The sequence below is a fragment of the Athene noctua genome, chromosome 3, assembly GCF_965140245.1.
Source record: "Athene noctua chromosome 3, bAthNoc1.hap1.1, whole genome shotgun sequence".
Classification (NCBI taxonomy): domain Eukaryota; kingdom Metazoa; phylum Chordata; class Aves; order Strigiformes; family Strigidae; genus Athene; species Athene noctua.
The window spans coordinates 93,362-105,845 of record NC_134039.1 but is presented as its reverse complement, the minus strand read 5'-3'; the positions used below and the strand labels follow the sequence as shown (position 1 = coordinate 105,845).

At 64.6% G+C, this 12,484-nt stretch overlaps 1 long non-coding RNA gene across 1 annotated transcript; it reads left to right on the top strand.

Moving 5' to 3' along the window:
- Positions 1-9,019: 9,019 nt before the first annotated feature.
- LOC141958402 (uncharacterized) lies at positions 9,020-11,472 on the top strand. Its single transcript, XR_012633266.1, has 3 exons — positions 9,020-9,375; positions 9,724-9,871; positions 11,283-11,472. It is a non-coding gene; the product is annotated as an uncharacterized LOC141958402 (long non-coding RNA).
- The last annotated feature ends 1,012 nt before the right edge of the window (positions 11,473-12,484 follow it).

Genomic DNA, 12,484 nt, shown 5'->3' with positions numbered 1-12,484 from the left:
GGTGATCCGGGCCGGGGGAGCCCCAGGGAGTTACCCGAGAGCTGGGACAAAGGCAGAGGGGAAGAAGATGGGTGTCCCCCGGGGGTTGGTGCCGGGTGCCTCCCCAGCTTGCCAGAGCTCCCCTTGAGCTGGCACTGGCCTCGCCCGCACCGTGTCCTGGCCCCAGGTCTCGCACCTCACCCTGAAGCCCGTCCCGTAGCCCCGGGTCACCCCCGAGCCCCGCGGGGATGGCGGCAAGCCGGCCCTTGGCGCCTCCGCAGGAGCCCCTCTGGAAGGGGGGCTCCGGCCAGGGGCGATCTATGGTAATAACGGCAGTCGCTTCACCTTCTCCCAGAGGCCTCACCGGGGCCGCGCTTGCCTGTTCCTTCCCTGGGGATGCTGTCGACTGGACCCACTTCAGAACTGTGTGGGGTTCTCTGCCTGCCCTTGTGCTCCTCGCAGCAGAGAGGTGAGAAGGGACAGGCCCCTGGGACGTTTTCTGGCTGTGGACAGGAGCTGTCACAGCTGAAGCTGGAGAGGCCTGAGAAAGGGAAAGAAGAAAATCAAGGGCATGTGGGCAGCAGCTGCCTTCCACTGCAGGAAGAGAGAGCCTGCCTCTCTGGGCGAGGCAGGAGCCCTCTGTACAGTCCGCAGCGGGCCGGACCGCCAGCGTGCGATCAGGGTCCGTGCGCGTCACCCAGAGCGCGGTACGGCCGCGCAGCGTGCGAGCGAGGCCACACGTGCAGGAAGCTGCGTTTTGTAAGAGCCGAGAGACACCCGCGTGTTCTTTGAGGTGGAGGGCAGCTGAGCGACTGCACCTCCAGAAAAGGAAGGGAGGAGAGAAGGAGAAAGAAGGGTCTGAATCGGCAAATTTTTCCTGGCAGCGCTGAGAGCGACAGCTGCGGTGAGTCGCGGACCCTCGGGCCCTGTTGCCCCTCTTGGACGTTTTGGGCTGTCCCCTGGCCCCCTCTCTATCCCATGCTGCTATGATTTTTGTTGGTTTTTTCTTCCCTGTACTTCTGCTCTCGTTCGTTCCTGCTCCCACTCCCTCTTGTGTCTTCTTCTAGCTCTCCCTTTTTCTTTCTTCCAGATGCTTGGTCCTGCTCTCTCTCCTTCCTTTGTTTCATCCTCCCTTTCTCTCCTGTAACCTAGTGCTGTTATTTTCCTTGTTCAGTTCTTGTTTCAGATCGGCTTTGGGGTCTCTTTTTGCCCACAGCTTTCTCTGGCCAGTTCCCAGGCATTGTTATCCCCTGCGAGCCTGTCTGCCGCTCCATGTGCCTGCCTGCCCATTTCCCTCCCTCCTGGTAATCCCGCCTCTACGCTGTGCCCGAGCTCAGGCCGCCCCTGCTCCTGTATCTCGGCTTTCGGCACGCCCCCGGCGCTTTCGGCACGCCCCCGGCGCTTTCGGCACGCCCCCGGCGCTTTCGGCACGCCCCCGGCGCTTTCGGCACGCCCCCGGCGCTTTCGGCACGCCCCCGGCGCTTTCGGCACGCCCCCGGCGCTTTCGGCACGCCCCCGGCGCTTTCGGCACGCCCCCGGCGCTTTCGGCACGCCCCCGGCGCTTTCGGCACGCCCCCGGCGCTTTCGGCACGCCCCCGGCGCTTTCGGCACGCCCCCGGCGCTTTCGGCACGCCCCCGGCGCTTTCGGCACGCCCCCGGCGCTTTCGGCACGCCCCCGGCGCTTTCGGCACGCCCCCGGCGCTTTCGGCACGCCCCCGGCGCTTTCGGCACGCCCCCGGCGCTTTCGGCACGCCCCCGGCGCTTTCGGCACGCCCCCGGCGCTTTCGGCACGCCCCCGGCGCTTTCGGCACGCCCCCGGCGCTTTCGGCACGCCCCCGGCGCTTTCGGCACGCCCCCGGCGCTTTCGGCACGCCCCCGGCGCTTTCGGCACGCCCCCGACGCTTTCGGCACGCCCCCGACGCTTTCGGCACGCCCCCGACGCTTTCGGCACGCCCCCGACGCTTTCGGCGGGCGGGAACGGCGCGCGCCGACGTGAGGGGCGGAGCTTTCGCCTGAGGCGAAGGGCGGGAACGGCGCGCGCAGCAGTGAGGCGCCGCGCGGCCGCCTGAGGCGAAGGGCGGGAACGGCGCGCGCAGCAGTGAGGCGCCGCGCGGCCGCCTGAGAGGAGCGGGAGCGGCGCCCCCGGAAAAGGCTGCTCGGCGATCGGCGCCGCCTCGGCGGGGACCTCATCGGCTCGGCTCGGCTCGGGGCGGGCGGGGGTGGACCCGAGTCGCCTGTGGGGGGGCGAGCGCCATTGTCTGAGGGGCTCAGGAGAGTCCTGGACCCGCCAGGCGCGGCAAGGTGCCTGGAGCAGACGAGTGCCCGGCGCGGTCGTCCCTGCAGGAATTGCTGGAGCATCGACTCTGGTGAGAAAAGCGGATCTGTGAGTTTTTTTCAGGGGGGAAGGGGGGGTTGGAGGGCGGCCGGGGTTCGGGTGGTGCTGTGGGCACTTCTCGCCGGGGACAGGCGTCCTTCTCAGACCTGACGGCACACTACTGCCCTTGCAGCAGCTGGTGGCGGAGAAGGGAGAGATGTCCACTGCGTGTGGAAGGACCTGCGAGGCAAGAGCGAGCGGGAGGAGCAGCGGAGGAAGTCTGGGCAGCAAGAGGAAAGAGAAGGGCGCTCTGAACAAAGCGCCGCTGTGAGGGGCGGAGCGGTCGCCTGAGGGGGACCTGCCCGGGGAAGGGGCGAGCAGGAGTCGAACCTGCCTGGGGAAGTACCGGATCGACTTGGGAACGGGGGGGGGGGGGACGGGACGGGAGCCGCCTTGGAGAGGGGGTCGGTGTCGTCGCCTCGGCGGGGGAGGGGGGGGGAGCAGTGTCGTCGCCTCGGCGGGGGAGGGGGGGTGGAGCAGTGTCGTCGCCTCGGCGGGGGGGGGGGGTGGAGCAGTGTCGTCGCCTCGGCGCGGGGGAGGGGGGGGAGCAGTGTCGTCGCCTCGGCGGGGGAGGGGGGGGAGCAGTGTCGTCGCCTCGGCGGGGGAGGGGGGGGAGCAGTGTCGTCGCCTCTGTGTCTGTGTGTGGGGGGGGAGCAGTGTCGTCGCCTGGTGGGGGGAAGTGGGGTGGTGTCATCACCTGGGGGGGGGAGTGTCGTCAACGGCGGGGGGTGGGGGAGCGGAGCTTCCTCAGGACCGGTGAGAGGGGCCTGGAGCTGCCTGAGGAGGGACGGCCATCGCCTCAGGGGCGGTGGAGGGTCCAAGCCTCGCTGAACGCGGCCAGGAGCCCGGAGGAGAAAAGCGCCCGTCGTAGACATCCCTGCAGGAAGTGCTGGAGCATGGACTGGGTGAGGAAAGCCAATCTGTGAGTTTTTTTCGCAAGGAGGGGGGATGGTGGTGGTGGTGGTGGGAGGGCGGCCGGGGTTCGGGTGGTGCTGTGGCCAGCTCTCGCCGGGGACCAGCATCGCTCTCGGACCTGACGGCATCCTCCTGCCCTTGCAGCAGGCGGCGGAGCGGCGTGGAGGTCTCCGTCCTGTACCGCTGCAGGCCAAGAGGGAGTGGGACAAGGCGCGGAGGAAGTCTGGGCAGCAAGAGGAGGAAGGAGAAGGGCGCTCTGGGCAAAGGGACCTCCCCGTCACCGGGGCTGTGGTCGCACCAGCGTGTCGCCAGGACGTTTGGTGCCCTGACCGGCTTTGTGCCGGGTGACCCCCCTGTAAGCAGGGCTCGGGTCTTTGGGTTTTTGCTGGCCTTTTGCCACGTCACCCCGTGGTCAGGCTGCCGGGCAGGTGGCAACCCTTCAAGGGGGGTGAGCGGCGCCGTCTCTGCGGCCGGGGCGGGAAGCGGAGCTCCTGAAGCGCGCCGTGGTGGGGAGCCGCAGCCAGGCCGGCCGGCCTGTAACTTGGGTGCGGGGGGGGCCTGGCAGCGGGGCCGGGGCCTCTGCTCTGTCCTCCGGGTGGGGGAGCTGGCGCCTGGCTGCGCCTTCCTTCCGAGCACCAGCTCCTCGAGAAGCAAGACAAGGCATCGTGAAGGAGCTGCGAGGCCAGAGCGAGGGAGAGGAGGAGCGGCGGGCTGAAGAGAGGGCTGGGGGGAGAGGCGGGAGCTCAGGGCAAAGGGGCCTCCCCACGGCACCGTTGCCGGCACCTTTGGTGTCCTGGCCGGCGCTGCGCCAGGTGACCTCCCTGTAAGCAGGGCTCGGGTCTCTGGCCTTTTGCCCCCTTGCCCCGACGGTTTGGCTGCCCGGAGAGAGGGGCGACCCTGTAAGGAGAGAGCGGCACCGTCCCCGCACCGAGGGGCAAATGGGGCTCTCTGGCCCCCAAGCCCGCCCTGTAGGCAGGGGAGGGCTGTTTCCCCGGCCCTGGCGGCCTTCTGCCTGCTGGCGGCCTGGCCAGCGTGACCCCCTGGAGTCGGGGCGCGTCGCGGCACTTGTCCCTCGGTCCCCCGCGAAGGCCCGTGGCACGTTGAGTCCCTCTGGGCTCCGTGCGTCCGGGGGGACAGGTCCGAGGCTCTGCTCTCTTGCTCGCGGGAGGGGACGGCTCCCCAGACATTGGCTGCACAGAGCTCGCTCTCTCTCCTGGGAAGTTTTCTTTCCCCCTGTCCGTGTCCGTGTGCCTGCCTGTGTCCGCGTCGGTGCGAGTGAGCGAGTGAAGGAGCTTCTTGTTTAGGCCCCTGTTGAAATCGCTGCAGCGTACTTAGCTTAAACTTCCCGGGAGGGAAAGAGGGGCTCTGTGCAGCAACAGGGGGTCGGTCCCCGCTGAGCCCGCGAGCGGAGGGCGAGTCCCGGCTGGCCCCTCCTTTCCAAGGACGGAGCCAAGCCGCGCGGTCGTAGCACGGCCGACGCGTGACCCGCCCGCTCTCTGGGCCTGGGTGGCTGCCTGTCCTGCTGGCGACCTGCCAGCGTGCCGGCCCCGTACTCGGGGCGAGTGCCACGAGCCGTGGAGCCCTCTGACCCGACGGCCCTGTAAGCGGGGTTGTGCCCGTCCCCCGCCCTCGGCAGGAGGAGCGGGTAGCGAGCGGGCGTCTGCGGCCCCCGGCCTTCGAGGGCAAAGGCTCGGCAGTTGTGTCCCCTTCACCGAGAACCGCGGTAGCCTTAGAAACGCAGGGAACGGCCCTGAGCCAAGTACCTGCCCCAGAGTCCTCGAGACCCTCCCAAAAGCGCCCAGGATGCTCTTGTCCCACAGCAGCCGTGGTGACAGGGAGGGCCCTTTGCCCGCAGCCCCTTTCTCTTTCCCCGGTTTCAGCGTGCCGCTCCTCCTCTCGCTTGCCCTCGCCTCGTAGTTTCTTCCGCAGGCCACGGATGCCTCTTCCTTCTTCCTTCTCCGGGAGCTGGTGCCTGGAAGGACGGCGCGGTCGGGCGCCAGCTCCTCTGCCTGGACGACGGGGAAGCCGGCCGCCTGAGGGACCTTCCCTCAGCGTGCTCTGGCCCCCGGCCCTCCCTCCTCCCTCCTGCCCCCTGCCCCGGCCTGAGCCGCCTCAGACCCCATTTTCTCACCTGGTGGTGCCCGGCGGCCTGGGGGCTTAAAGCATAGAGGGAGAGGGGACAGGGGTACGGCAGGGCAGGGGGAGATTTAGGGGGACAGGCAGCACGGGTGGGCCTCAGCCGCCAGCCCCTTGCAACCAGCTGCTCCGCAGTGACGCGGCAGCTTCTCCCAAGCGATGAGGAACCCCCCTCGGGAAGTTCTGCTTCCCCAGCCCCCAGAACCTCTTGGGAAAGGGCCGCTGCTGCCGATTCACCTGCCTTCAGGGCAGACAGCGCCCAGCACTCTCGATAGTGCTTGGCTGGCGCCTTGCGTGGGGCGGCGGCCCTGTTAGCGGGGTGCGGGTCAGGGTGCCCCTGTAGCGGAGAGGAGGGGCCTCGTGGGCCTTTGGGACCGGGGCTGCCCTGTAAGTCGGGGCCTGGCCCGTGCCCTGCAGTCCCGGGCACTTTGCAGTCCCGGCCACTTTGCAGTCCCGGCAGCGGCTCGAGCCCCCTGTAAGCAGGGGCGCAGCCTCGGTGGCCGCCGCTTTGCATGCCCAGCTCCGTTTGCCCAGAGTGCCCGACTCCGAGCCCAGCTCCAGCGCCGGCCGCGACTCCACGTGCGGCAGCACCGGAGCACCGATTGGGTAAGAAAAGCCGATCTGTGAGGTTTCTTCGGGGGGGCGGGGGTATTGGGCTGTGTGAGGGCGGCCAGTGTTCAGGTGGTGCTGTGGCCAGCTCTCACCCAGGACCGTCGTCGCTCTCAGACCTGATGGCATTCTCCTGCTCTTGCAGCAGTTGGTCGTGGAGAAGAAGGGAGAGACATCCACCGCGTGCAGAAGGACCTGCGAGGCAAGAGCGAGCGGGAGGAGTAGCGGCAGCGGTCCGGCAAAGAGGCGAGAGAAAGCCCTCCTGGGCAGGGGATCTCCCTGTCACCTGGGCTGTGGTCGCCTCCAGCGTCCCTGCCCCTTTGGGGATGTTTTCTTTGCCTCGTGAGCAAGTACTCAATCAGATGCTTTCTCCAACTGCGTGTTCCCCATTTAGCTCCTTTTCTGCCCAACTCGGCTTTAACCGCTGCCTGCCACATGGCAGCGCGTGGGATTTTAACCTTTGGCAGCCGCTGGAATGTTTGCGGCGTGTGTTGGTCCTGGCTGCTTGCAAGGGGACTCTCGGGGTGAAGCGCTAAGGCTTGGACAATAGGGCCAAGCCAGAGTTGACTTGTAGACGAGTCCTGTGTATTTTGTAACTGTTAACCATTGTGCTAACAGGTATTTTACTAAGTGATAACCAACCACCTATTCCGCTGTAAAAAGTGGAAGTATCGAAGCCTGAACAACAGGCCCTGAGCCGAAGCTGCTCACTCAGTATGTCATCGTTAGTGAAAGAGGTGTGGAAGACGTGGCTCTCTTGAATGTACATTTATCTTTCTTTGTGTGGGGATAAAATAACCGGGTCGTGGAGACCGTAGTCTGGCCCTGTGGCCTGACGTGAGCCCTTGCACCTAGTCTGCCTGGGTAAGCAGAGGAGCTCCCTTAGCTTCTCCCCTGAGCCCTGGCCAGGCTCCGGGGGAATCTAATGTGAGATTGAAACCAGATATTTCCGCTCCAAACCAAGGTGCCAGCTCTTCTGGCTTGCCGATTTTGGGGTATAGAAGGGTGGACCCGCTCACAGCGACTTTGGAGGCCTCACCTACGGGTGGACGCACCGCGTAGGGTTTCCCACTTGCCGGGAAAGGCTCTGCAAACCCTCGCTGTAACCGGGGCTGCCTGCGGGTCTGGGTGATGGCAACGGGTGCAGGTGCTGAGGGATCTTTTTTAATCGCTGTTCCCTCTCTCTCAGGCAGTCAGGATTTGATGCATTACCCTGTATTTTCCTGTCTGTGTGAGTGCACTATTCCGTCTTTTCTTACTGTGTGTTTTCCGTATTCTTCTGTTATTATTTAGCTATTTCTAATAAAATACGCCTGCTCCTTTCACTCCGGTGTCTGAGTTGAATTGATATCCCTAATCAGCATAACAGGGGGATATGAGGTGGCGCTTTCCAGAGCCGAGGTCGGTGTCGGTTTGGCTTTGGGCTGAGCTGTAGCCGCCGCGGCGCTAGTTCCTGGCAAGGGGACGGACGGGGGAGCTGTCGGGGCCAGAGCTGCCGTAAATACAATCAGACAGCTTGCTCGGGTTCTCCAGCTCCTAGCGTACGCTCCAGAAGAGCGGCTGAATGCGGGCAGAAATGTTCCTGGATTTATCTGGGTTTTTTTTTTTAAAAAAAACTATTTCTGCTATCACCAGGATTTGAAAAACTAAATTGGATAAATGTGAGTTTAGGAAAAATATCTAACAATACGTGTGCTTTTAATAGTTACTGTACTGGTCTCCCAGGGACCGAAGTTACGCTGTTTCGTCCTTAAAACAACTCTGCGCTCCCGTGTCGCGTTGTCACAGGCTTTCCTCCCCCTTCCACCCGTCCAAAGAGCCCTGAGGCTGCTCTGACCGACACTTCGGTCACCCCGCTGAGTTCTGGGTCACAAGGCGAGACTGCGCTGCCCTGCGCTGCGGCCGTGCCGGAGCTCCTCCCTCTCCGGGGGGTTATAAGATTTGGCAGCGTTGGTCCCGTCGGCCCGCGCACCGGAGCGGTCTCGCCCAGCGGCTGCTCCCGCTGCCCGGGGAAGGTTCCCCCGGCGGGGAGAGGCGACCTGCGGCGTGCGGCTGCGCCGGGCGGCCCCCGGAGTGCGCGTGCGCGGCGGCGGCCCCGCGACCGGAGGACCGGCGGCCCATAGAGCGCGAGCTCGGAGGAGCGACGGGCATCTCCGGCGTTTATTAACGGTGCTGGTCGCTATAGTTACCGGGGGGGGGGGGGGGGGGAGCGTGGGCCGGGCCGGAGGAGCCGCAGGGGCGGGCAGGGAGGCTGCAGGCAGCGACCCCTCCCTGTCCGGGGCCGGTGCTGGAGGAGGAGCCGGTGCGAGCCGAGGCAGGAGCGGGGCCGGGCGGCTGCGGGGAAAGGTGCGGCGGGACCGGGGGCGGAGGCCGCTCCGCGTCGGGGCCGGGCGGCGGCGGCGCTGCCCGGAGCCGCGCGGGGCTGCGCTCGGCCGGGCTTCCGGGTGCGCGGGCGGCGCGGCGGGAGCCGTAGTCACGTGCAGGGGGCTTCCGGTCGGCCATGTTGGCTCCCCGGGGCACGCCGGGAGCTGCAGTTTCTGCGCTCTCGGTTCCCCGCAGCTGCGGCGCTGGCGGGCGCGCGCGGCACGGCACAGCCCTCGGTACCGGCGCGGCCCCGCGGCGCGGCCCGAGGGGCGGTTTTGTGGCGGTTTCCCGCGGGCTGCCCGCGGCTCCCCGAGACGCGGTGTGCCCCCCGGCCCGGGGGTGCGCATGCGCGGCCGCGGCGTCTCCCGGGAGTGCGCGTGCGCGGCGGAGGTGAGTGTTGGGGCTGCGGCCGGGCCGGTCCGCGGCAATAAGGGTCCCTGCCGCCTCCGTGCCCCCTCCCGAGGCCGCGCTGGGGCCGCGCGTGTCCGTTCCTGCCCCGGGGATGCCGCCGGCTGCGCCCAGCTCGGGCTGGCGTGGGGTGTCTCTGCCCGGCCTGGCGCTCCTCACGGCTCGGGGGCCAGAAGGGACGGGCGGAGCCGAGCCTTCCCGGCCGTGGGCAGCGGGGCGGGAGCCGCCGCGGCTGGAGCTGGAGGGGCCGGAGAAAGGGAAGGAAGGAGAACGTCAAGGGCATGTGGGCAGCAGCCGCCTCGCCCTGCAGGAGGAAAGCGCCTGCCTCTCCGGGTGAGCGAGGAGCCCTCTGCACAGTCCGCAGCGGGCCGGACCCAGGCGCGGAACGGCCGCGGAGCGAGCGAGCGAGCGAGGCTGCGTGTGTCGGAAGCCACGTCTTGTAAGAGCCGAGAGACACCCGCGTATTCTTTTAGGGGGAGGTCAGCCGGGCGAGTGGAGTTTCAGAAGAAGAGGAGGGGCAGGAGGAAGGAAGGAGAAAGAAGCATCTGACCTGTCCAGTTCTCCCGGCAGTGCCGGGAGCGAGAGCCGCGGTGAGTCCCGGGCCCTCGGGGCCCTGTCGCCCCCCTTGTATGTCCCAGTCCCTTCCCGCCCTTCTCTTTCCCATGCTGTGATTTTTTTTTTCTTCTTCTCTATATCTTTTCTTTCTTTTCTTCTGCCTTGCTCCCCCTTCCTCTCTCACTTTCTCTCTCTTGTCTTGCTGCTCCCTTTTCTTTTTCTGTCTGCACTTCTGACTGCTTGTTCTGTACCTTTTGCATCACTCCTCAGTCCATTTCTCTCTCGATCCTTCCGTTCTGCTCCTCACTTCTCGGTTTCTCTCTCTTTGCTCTGTCCTACTCCTGCACGTAGTGTGTGATTGAATGAGGTTCTGTGTCTAGCAGGCCTCATCTCGTAAGAGCTGTGAGACACCTACATCTTCTCATAAGTGGAGGACAGCCAGGCACCTGGAGCTGTAGAAGAGGAAGGGAGAAGGCAAACAGAAGGAGGAGTCTGACCTGTCAAATTCTCCTGGCAGCGCGGAGAACTGCAGTAAGTCCCGAGCTCTTGGGCCCCTCTCATCCCTCTTGTGTGGCCTGGTCCCTCCCTGTCTTTCTCCTAGACTCCTCTCTTTCTGGTGCTGCTCAACCTTTTTTGCTCACCTGTATCTTCCGTCTTGCTTGGAGCATCTCCCTGTCCCCATCTTGTAGGTCTTCCCTTTCTCTGCCCTGTACCCTGCCGCTCTTGTTGCCTTTCTCCATCCCTCTCTGTCCAGCTCCCTGTTCCTATTGATGCCCCTTTCTTCTTCCTGCACCCGCTGCTATTCCCTGCGATCTCCATCTCTCTCTTTCCTGCTCCCTGTCCCCCGTTTTTCATTCCTACCTCCGTCCCTCATAGACTGTCTGGCCTTTTTCCTCGGTGTCTTTCTCTCTGGCTGACTCCCTTCTGCTGTTTTTCGTTTCCTCCCTATCCATCTTGTTGCCCATCGCTCTTTTGTCTTCTCTCTCTCCATGTGTCGCTGTCTGTCTTCCAGTCACTGTTCTTTAATTCCTCCCTCTTCCCTGTAGCTTGCTGCTATTTTTTTTTTCCCTGTTCTCCATCATGCTCTGTCGGGTGCCCTGTCCCTGTTTATCAATTCCTCCCTCTGCCCTGCAGTCTGTCTCTTTTCACCATTTAATTTTTGCCTCGCTCTCTCTCTGTCTGGCTCCTTGTGCCGGGTTTGGGAATTCCTTCCTCTGTGCCCCGTACCCCCTGTGATCTTTGCTGCTTTGTGGCCTGTTTCTGGCTGGCGCTCTGTTACTATTCAGTAATTCCTCTCTCGATGCCTTGTAGTCTGTTGCTTTTGTCTTTTCTCCATCTCTGTGTCTCTGTTTCCCCTGTTTTAGAATACACCCCCCCACCCCCACCCCCCTTCTTTCTGTATGCATCAGGATTAGTTTTTGGCTCCAGGTCTCTTTTTTTCTGTGTCTCTGTCCCTGTTTCCTAATTCTTCCTTCTCTGCCCTGTCACATGTAGCGATGTGATTTGTTTTGTGTTCCTTCCCATGGTTTGCTGTCCTGACTCCTCATCGCTGTTACTTTTTCCTCCCTCTGTGCCCTGTTCTCTGGAGCTTTTTGGTCTTTCTTCCATCTTGCTTGGTCTAGCTCCCTGCTCCCCCCCTTTTTTTTTTTCCCCTCCATGTCTGTTGTGCCACCCATCCCAGCTTTTTTTTTTCTGCATCTCTATGCTGCTCCTCGTCCTTCTTTGTTGGTTTCTGTCCTGCTCCTCCTCCTTCTTTCTGCTGCCTGTTTTCTTCTCTCCCTGCTGCTTTTTTTTCTGCATATCCACGCTGGGTTCCCTGTCCCCATCCTCTCACCGCCCCATCGCTCATCTCTTGTTTTCTCTCTACCCCTGTACTAGTCAGCTAGCTGCCACCTTTCTTCTGTCTTCTTGTGTCCTGCATCTTTCTCCTCATGTTTGGCAGTTTCCAGCTCTGCCCTGCAGCTTGTTGCTCCAGGAACCGACTGACTGTTCCCGGCTGGACTGAGGAGCGTGGCTCCGGGAACAAGCGCCAAGGTGCGCCAGGGGCAGGGGCAGCATTAGGGGCCCTGAGCCCCGGAGCAGACTCACTCCCTTCTGGGACTTGTTCTGTGTGTGACTGAATAAACACTTGCTGGCTGCCGGCTGCCTTTTGTGCTTCCTTTGCCCCAGGTGAGGGGCTGGGAGGGGTGATGATGCTCTGTGGGGGTGGGTGATGGCCTCCAGCTGTGGGCTGGGGCTGGAGGGGCCCCAGGTGTGGGCAGTGAGGCTGATGGCAGCGGCCCCTCCCTGTAAAGGGCTTGCTCCGGGTGGAGGGGCGGGTGCTGCTGTTAAGAGCAAGGCAGCCGTCGGAGGGGTCGGTGTCAAGCAAGGGAGGAGCAGAGCAGTCGCTGAGCATTGCTGGGCCCCGGCTGCACCGAGGGAGAAGGTGAGTGGAGCCGTGCCATCAGCTGGCAGCTCCTGGGGAGGATGGCGGTGCCTGCAGGGTGGCAGTGTTGGAGGTGGTGGCAGGGGCTGCCCCGAGCCGGTGGTGAGGCTTCTGGGTGCACTGGTGGGGGTTCGGAGGGGTGAGCAACGGTGTTGCTGCAGGGTCAGAAAGCAGAGAAAACTGCCTCTCGCAACCCAGCGGGAGCTGTGGTCCTGGCGTGTGGGGTTTCTGGCCAGCCGCGTTGGTTCCCTGGGTCACGCTGGGATGCGGGGTCTTACAGCGCTTGGCGTGCAGGCGGCCGTGCCGCGTTGGCCAGCGTGTGCCAGGAGCTGTAGGTTCTGCAGACTCGGCTGCCAGGCAGCTGCACCGCTCGTGGGCGCCCGTAGCGCAGCGCAGTCCTCGCTACCGCCGCGGCCCCTGTGGCGCAGCACGAGGGATAGTTTTGTTGCCGCTTTCACGTGGATTCCTGGGGGCTTCCAGCTGCTCCCCACCAAGCGTCGTGCCCGTTCCTCGAGAGCGTGTGCGCAGTGACGTGCCGCTCGGCCGCCGCTCGCGCGGGGGGTGGCGCTCGCCCGCGCTCACCGCCGCTGCCTGTCAAATGCCACACGGTACTGTCGGTGGGCGACACAGAGGTGGCCCCGTGCCCCATGCTGCCACCCGCCAGCAACGTCAGTGCGATGCTCCGATGCCCGTGGGGGGGTGCGGCCACGCTCGGTGCC